Source organism: Myotis lucifugus, unplaced genomic scaffold (assembly GCF_000147115.1).
Source record: "Myotis lucifugus unplaced genomic scaffold, Myoluc2.0 scaffold_5, whole genome shotgun sequence".
Taxonomy (NCBI): Eukaryota; Metazoa; Chordata; class Mammalia; order Chiroptera; family Vespertilionidae; genus Myotis; species Myotis lucifugus.
This window is the reverse complement of record NW_005871053.1, coordinates 8,710,825-8,719,155: the sequence shown is the minus strand read 5'-3', so window position 1 is coordinate 8,719,155 and position 8,331 is coordinate 8,710,825. Positions and strand designations below refer to the sequence as shown.

Sequence of the window (8,331 nt, the reverse complement as noted above, 5' to 3'; positions counted from 1 at the left end):
GGAGGATTCTTTGCTGTTTTCTTACCACTTCTTTGTGCTGAAACAAAGGCTTTTCCAGAAAACCATCCCCTCCCCCTCTGCTTTGAATTATGCTAGGTAGCCCCAGTTGGGTAGCTCAGATGGTTAGAGCATCGTCCCAGTACACCAAGGTTATGGGTTCGATCCCCAGTCAGGGCATATACAAGAAACAACCAATGAATGCATAAGTAAGTGGAGCAAAAATCAATGTTTCTCTCTCAAATCAATAAACTAAAAATAAAATAAAAAAGAAAGAAATATGCTGATTATTCTATTTTCCTATAAGTCCTTGAGTAAAAGATAAGTGACTTTTACTGGTGCTGGGCTGGGCCCCCCTCCCCACCCCCTCCCCCCCCCCCCCAGCTCCCAGCCCGCTGGAGTGGAAAAAGGCTGTTGTTGAACAGCCTGCCTGAGCTATTGCCAGCACATTTTATAATAAAGACCACTCTCACAGAAACAAGAAATCAATTTTTAAAATCCTAACTATACTTTATCAAGCTCAACATTTGATATCTCTCTTTTTTTAAAATACTTTTATTGATTTTTTTAGAGAGGAAGGGAGAGGGATAGAGAGTTAGACACATCGATGAGAGAGAAACATCGATCAGCTGCCTCCTGCACACCCCCCCACCAGGGATGTGCCCACAACCTTGACCGGAATCGAACCTGGGACCCTTCAGTCTGCAGGCCGACGCTCCATCCACTGAGCCAAACCGGTCAGGGCAACATTTGATATCTCTCTACAGCATTTTAAATAGCTTCTCTTTTTTCCTTCCTAATGTTTCCACCTTTGTCTCAATTATAAGTTAATGAGAACTACAAGACTGACCAATAGCATATAAAGTTTTGTTTTTAAAATTTCTGCTCATTTTTAGTGACTAATCAGAGCACCGGCACTGAAGGAACTGAGCTGGAGTCCTGCTGGTGTGACGTGGCGCGATAGTTCAGATGTGCCATTTGTCCAAATTCAGTCCACAAAGGAGGTCGGAGAAGGTCACTGTAAAGAGTTTGAAAGTGGGTTGTTGAAAAGCCAAATATACAAAGTCGGAAATGTCGCCCAGCCGCAGCTAGAATGTAAGTGCCTCGCAGGCAGGAATGTTATCCACTTTGTACGCAGCTGCACCCCAGGGCCTAGAACAGGGTCTGGCACGTGTGAGGTGCTTAATCCATGAGCTGCCTGTGCTTTGGGGGTGCTTGTAGCCACTCCTCACATTCCACCATGTATTACCATGATTGCATTTTACTTCGAGATTGAAAGTTTCTTGAAAGCAGAAGTAAATTTTTGTCTCTTATGACACCTACATCATCGTGATTGGGATTCAATAAGTATATATTGAGCACATTGAACTAACCAGTGATTAAATAATTTTAAAACAAAATCCCACAGAGCTCCTGGGGAAAACCATGGCCCATGCTATAGAAATGGACAACCCTGGAGCCTCCAGAAGTTTCTGAAGTCCCGTGTGGCAGGGAAGTAGGTTTCCTGCCCCAGAAATCTGGCGAAAGAATTCATTTGAGGATTTCAGTCTCAGGAAAAAGAAAAGACACAAGGAAGGAGGCAGAGAAGGGGCGGCCTTTCCCAGGGCCTAGAGAGGAAGGGTACTTAGATGCCACTTAGAAAGGACCAGAGGCAGCCGGGTTTGTGCTTCCGTTTAACCACGTTCCCTGGGAAACTTGTTTTTGGGAAGATCAGAAGCTCTGAGGATCATTACTGAAGGGGATTCAGAGAAATTATCGCCTACTCCGGGTTGAAGAGAGAACAAGTCCCGGTCTTTTTTTGGGGTCAACCTCTACTGAAAGGTGCTGTTGTCAAATCAAAAAGGGGACAGATCTGGAATGTCACAACTCTGATGCAAGTGAAATAAAAGGAACCTGTATCATCTTAATCAAAGAGTGTGCCACCTGAGTCGCTCCCTGCCTCGTCCCTTGGCCTTGGTGACTCTCGTGAGCTGGAGGTTCAGGGTTTGTGAGGGAAGACGGGTTTTGATTAAGTGTCGCCTTTAGTGCGGCGTGCCATGCTCTTTATCGCTGCAAGGGAAGATGGGGCCCGGGGGGAGCTTTACAGCTAGTCCCCAACATAAATTAGGAGTCTTGGGGAACGGGTGCTTTGCAGTGGGCCTTGATCTTCCCAGAGCCCGAGGAATGCGTGTATGTGAGTGTGCACACGTGTACTAGTATGTGTGTGCGTGTATTTGGAGAGATGGCAGAAAAGTCAGTTTCCAGGTGCCTGCGCTAATGGGCTGGTCACCCCTCGAGTTTGACTGGCAATTGTAACACAAGGCTCCAGTTCTAAATTTGTCCCCGTTCTCGATGCACCAGGCCAAGGTCTCCGCGCCTTTTACTCCTTTGGAATTTCGGTGTTGCTTAGGGAAATCTCAGAGCATCCATTCCTCCCTCCTGGGGACCGCGGCATGAACTTGAAGATGCGGAAGCAGGAGGGAGCTTCATGCCATTTCTAGGCAGAGGCCGTGGTAATGCCTCCCCTGACTTCACCCAGAGAAAGGAGAACAGGCAGAGCTGAAGCCGCCTCCCTCCAAATCTAAGATGTGCAACACACCTGCAGGTTCTGATCCTGGCTTAGCTGGCCACGGAGAGCACAGAGGGGAGAGGCACAGCAAAGCCCGACGGCCCCGAGTGCTCCCGAGGACAGGGAAGGCGGGGCAGGACCGAGGAAAACATCCTGAAGGGACCACTCTCACCCAAAGCACACCCCGCCTCCAGGTTAATAGTCCTAAAATGTTACTGGCATCAAGAGGCCCTTCCCTGCTGAAAGCCCTTCTGTAGCCCAGTCCTTCACTCCTATTGTCTACGACAGAAGATCCACACCCTTTATGCTGGCATTGATGCCTCATATTCTAGGCACCACCAAATCCACCTACTCCCTGCTTCCCAAGCGGTTTCCTTGCTCCTGTCTTCCAGCATGTGCTCGTGTCGCTCCCCTAAGCCATTGCCTTCCCTGTGTCTCTCTCATGGAAAGGCTACCCATCTTCCAAGGATTGGCTACAGCCAAAGGAGTCACAGGCCTCGGGAGAACATTTTTTTAAAAAAAATCCAAATATATGAAAGGAGAGCCTAGGAAGTGCCCAGAATGGCTCTAGGCACCTGGGATAGGTCCGAGAACAAAACATAAAGATGACTCCTTCAAGGAGCTTGCACTATAGGAGTGTGTGTGTGTGTGTGTGTGTGTGCACACTCGTGCGCATGCAGTAAACACTAAAGATAAGGAATAAATAGTATTACTTAGTAGCTGGCCTTTGCTTTGCAGAGAGAGAGAGAGAGAGAGAGAGAGAGAGAGAGAGAGAGAGAGAAGGGAAGGGGAAAAAAGAAGGGAAGGGGAAATGAGAAGCTCCAGAGTTTGGGGCAGGGGCCGGCAGTATCACAGGGTGGTCAGGGCAGGGGTCCTTGAGATGCTGGAAGAGCAGAGGGAGGTGAGGAAGTAGCTGGGCAGACTCCTGAGGGAAGGGCGCTTTAGGCCAAGGCAGCATCTAGGCAAAGGCCTCCAGGCGGAGCTGCCTAGTCTTTGGGGGGAATGGAGTGCCCCTCCTCACTCCTCACCTTTCCAGGTGGCTCTGCACACAGCTTAGCTCTGGAAGAGTGTCTGTGGACAAAGAAAACATTTTAAAAATGCAGAATGTTGAATAATGAACAGAAAGGCCTCCAGTGTTTGTCACAGCCGGTTCTGCATTAAGGACGAAGTTAGACAGGTAATGGAGCAGTGCTTGGGTTTTAAATTAGAAAAATGACTTATTTCTGTTCCTTTCATAGGTCTTACTGCTCAGGAAACAATCCTAAGTGTGTATCTGAGGACTGTACTGTCACACACTCCGTTTAAAAGCAAAACACTACAGGAAAAGCTGACCCGCCGTTCAGAGCTCTCAGCCTGTGGGTCTTGCCTTCTTACCTTACATTAGTTCCTGAAAATAAAAATGTCACCTGAGAACACTGCTAAGGGGGTTGTAAAAAAGTATTTACTTTCGTTGGAGAAATGGAGTGCATTTTCTTTAAGAAATGAAAAACTAAGAAAATACCACTTGCCATCACTGGTGTCAGTGTAGGTCGACAGGAAAAAATACTGTGGTAAGCGTCCTCTTTGATTTCCAGGGGACATTCTAGTCCAAGCTTTAATATGCTTCCCATCTTTCCATCGAGGCTTCTTTTTCTGCTGCTTTTCAGCCTTTCCCACATTTTATAGTGGCTACAACCTTTAAAACTTCATTAACAGGAGCACAGCCATTATCCACTGATTTCTTCCCCAAAGGCTCTCTAACCACTCAGATAGCTTGGCGTTTTCATTCTCACAAATACTCCAGCCATGAGAAAACTCACTAGGACACAAATCCACCGAGTAGAAGACACCTATTGACTGCGGACTGTTTGGGTGCAGGATTATGAAACCTTCACGGGCCATTGTCAACAGGAAGCTGGGTGTGAGTCCTTGCATAGCAGGGCAAAAGTAGGTTTACAGTTGTTAGTTCATTCCCATATTATTATTTACTAATTATTGTATTATTTTACATACAGGAAAGTGTAACCCTACACTTGCCTCACCTGGGTAGTGTCCTGTTCTCTGTGGGCCAGGAAAGCTACTGGCCTCTCCATCGGTCACCGAACCACACTTGCAGGTCGGCAGACACACCCACCAGAGCCTCTGCCGTGGAGGACCGCTGCCCCCGCTTCAGGTGGGGACGCGGGGCACGAAGAACCGGACTTGGGACACGGTCTTCATGTCGGTGGCGCCAGGGCAGCGCTCAGCCTCAAGCCCCACGTGCCACCCAGAAACAGCTAAGGTAACTTTTATAAGACATTGAAATTATAAAAGTATGACCTGGCAGTTGCCTTTTAATATGGGGAAAACAACAAATACACTTGTGAGGTTGCAAACATCCCTTCGCTTCATAAAATAGTCCCTGCCTGTCTCCCTTTTTCACCTCTCGCGGACTCACCAGCTCCCCTGAGCGTGACTTCGGCCTCATCGCTGACACTTGGCGGACGCTTTCTAACCATCGTCTCCCAGGGACACCCCTCCAGGCTCCTTCACAGCTGGACGTGACCCAGCCTTGTGGAGGGGAGTCCCTGCACCTTCCCTTCCTTCCTGCGTGTCCTTGGGCGAGTTACTCAGCCACCTGCGCCTCAATTCACTCGTCTGTGAAATGGGGTTTACCTTCGCATTGCTCTGCAGTGGGACATTTAAATTGATTTCAATGTTTTGCTATTATAAGTTTTTGTTTTTATAAACGTAATGCAATGCATATGTGCACATAAGCCTTTTTTGACATTTAGGATTATTTCTTAAGACGGAGTCTCAGAAGTGGAGTTATTGAGTTAATAAATATAAACGCTTCAAAGACCTTAAAATTGCTATTGCCAAATTCCTCCTGAAAGAGGGTTGTATGGTGTTCACTGCAATTGGCAACATGCAAAAATTCCAGCATCCCTCCGGCTGGGTAGCTCAGTTGGTTTGGGGCTGGTCCAGAGGCACCAGGTTTGGTCTTCGGGCACATGTAGGGGTCAGCCAATGGGTGCATGAATGGGTGGAACAGTGGGTTGATGTGTTTCTCTCCCCCTCCTCTGTCTGTAAGATCAATGACAAATAAAAAATAAAAAATTCCAGCTTCATATGGCTTCAATTGCTCTGAAAATTATTACTCAAAAAAAAAATTTTTTTTTGCAGACTTAATAGGTAGAAAGTGACTTTGTTTTCTTCTTCTTTTTTGAAATGTTTTTATTGATTTCAGAGAGGGGGAGGGAGAGGGAGAAGAGGATAGAAACATCAATGATGGCATGTCCCCTGACTTGGAAATGAGCCGTGATCTCCTGGTTCTTGGGCCGATGCTCAACCACTGAGCCACACCAGCTGGGTGGTTTTCTTATGTAAACTTTCTATGAGGTTTATCAGAGAGGTACACCAATCATAAGTGAATTTCCACAAAGTAAGTAACCAGCACCCCAGTCAAGAAGCTGGACATTACCAGAGCCCCAGAAACCTGCCATGCCCCCTTTCACCCTCTCACCCCACCCAAGGGCTATCGCCACCCTGACTTTTTACACCGTGGGTTAGTTTTGGAAGGTGGCATTGTAAATTTTAATTTCCTTAATTGCTAGAGGAGCTCACTATTGTTCCATGTATTAGTCGATGAACTGCAGTTCTTCTGTGGACTGTCTCGTCAAGTTCTTGGTTCAGGAAATGGTTGGTTCTGAAGCAATCTCCTGATGTGGAGGTTGGCTAAAGTAGACATCATGACATTGTTCAAAAATGGAGAAGTGCGTCTGTGTCTGTGGGTGTACTGATGCTCATGACCTCACTCTGACAACCCCCCCCCCCAACTTATTTGTGCCTCTTTACTGCAAAGCAAGATGGCGCCTCTCTAGGCAGCACCTGGCAGGGGCAACTTTTCGGTGACAGAGCTGAGCCTAAAGAGACTGCTGTTCTCTCAGTATCTGTGAGAATTACAGAAATAGGTCACTGAACCTTTTTAAAAATAGAACTGACACATTTGGAGAAAGCATCTTTTCTGCTGAGATAGTACACGATGAAGTGATCTTTAGAGGGCAGATGAATTTAGACATTTGGTATCAAAAATAGGTATTCTTAATTGTAAGAACTCACAGGAAATACACCGTTTTTCAGAAGAAAAGTCTTTAAACACTGTTACCTGAACAGCCCATGTGACGCGTTCCCACTCAGGGCTAATGTAGGTCCTTCTGAGGTACAAGCAGGAGCTCGCTAACCCCCGGCAGCAGCTGTTGGTGGAGAGGAGGGTCCCATTATCTGCTGTGGTCAGTGTTGTTCCCTCAGCGAAGCCAAGACCTCCCGCCTCACTGGGCTTGCCCTCCTGCCCTCCTGCCCGCCTGCCTGTCTGTTATTACACAGTCCACCTGCTCACGGGCCGGACCCTCCCAGCCTGAGGCAGGGGTGAGTATTCTCCACGGCTCCCCTTCCAGCCTGACTGATGGGGCCGGCCCAGCATCTTCGCCCACAGGTGCCCCACGAGCTGTCTGGGGCCCCTAGCTAGGCAGTCCTTTTTAAGTTAGTCGGTTTTCTCATTAAGGCTGTGTTGCTTCCGCAAGAGAGAGGGCACATGGAAAAATCACCTTACAGACAGCCGATTAGTATATAAATACAAGTTCTCATGATTATCATACCTTCTAGAGAGAGATATAGCCTCTGTGGCAAAATGTAGCCATAATGATAGTGAAAACACATCGCACAGCGTTTCTCACATTGTACGGATGCCTCCACTTCTGTTCCCCCATTGAGTCCTTGGCACATGGGTAGGGCAGGCACTGTTGTCCCATTTTAGAGATGGGGGCGCTGAGGAACAGGAGGCTCGGTGGCGGCAGCAATAACGGCAGTTGGGACGGAACCCAGGTGCTGTCACTCCCAGGCCAGGGCAGTGGCCGTCCTGACTTCTCTTTGACTCTCTCCCCGTTGCCTCCCCCGGGGCCTGGAGACACTGCAAAGGCCAGCTCTGTGGGCGCACACACAGGGGTGGCGCGCACCGCCTTCTTGGGAAACAGACGCGGAGGAAGTGATACGTCCTGATGCGGGGAAAGAAGCACCAAGCCAGCCTTTGGACGGCAAGGCTGTGTGGCAGGAAGGGCACTTCCCACTAGGCTTCCTCTTGGCCAATTAAACTGACAAGTCATTTCCTTTTTCTTCTGAAGACGTTCAGCGTTTCCTCCTACAGTCCCGCAGAAACGACTCTAAAGCAACGCCACCTAGTGGCCTGAACCTTAAGGTTCGTCGCTATTTCCCCGCACTACCCCACCCCCCTCCACCGGGCCACCCAGGCTTTTGGAAAATTGGACCCAAGGCTCTTACCTCTCTCATCAGGCTAAATGCCAAATGGATCGGAACTCTGTGAAAAATGAAACCACCGCACAGGTATTAGAAGAAAGCATGGGTGGGTGTATGTACGCCCTGGGTGTGGGGAAAGTCTTTCTATGACTCAAACCCCCTGCAAGCCCAGGGCCGCGGGTGCCCGTGCCTCCCACTGAGGCAGAAGCTATGGGGCAGCTTTCTCTCCCAGGTAGCAGCCGCCCTCCCCACGCCAGCGAGTGACTGTGGCCGCCAGGGTCCCTGGGGCAAGGGGAGGGATGTGCAACTGCTGAGAGAGGAAGAGATGGAAAACCAGCCAGACTGGCTCAGGGCAGCGCACCCAACTCCTCCTTGGCGGAGGGAAGAAGAGGTCTCACGATTGTGCCTCACAAAAAGGAGACCCAGTCCAAGCCCAGCCAACCCCCAAAGAAGTGCTTTCTAATGACAAGTAAAATATCCAGATGCAATAAGAGTCTTAATACATTTAACAACAT

At 48.6% G+C, this 8,331-nt stretch overlaps 1 long non-coding RNA gene across 1 annotated transcript; it reads right to left on the bottom strand.

Annotated features, from left to right (window-relative positions):
• Positions 1-634: 634 nt before the first annotated feature.
• Positions 635-7,460, bottom strand: LOC111823427. Its single transcript, XR_002826443.1, has 4 exons — positions 7,162-7,460; positions 6,672-6,759; positions 3,574-3,616; positions 635-1,015 (listed from the first exon to the last, which is right to left on the bottom strand). It is a non-coding gene; the product is annotated as an uncharacterized LOC111823427 (long non-coding RNA).
• Between the last annotated feature and the right edge of the window lie 871 nt (positions 7,461-8,331).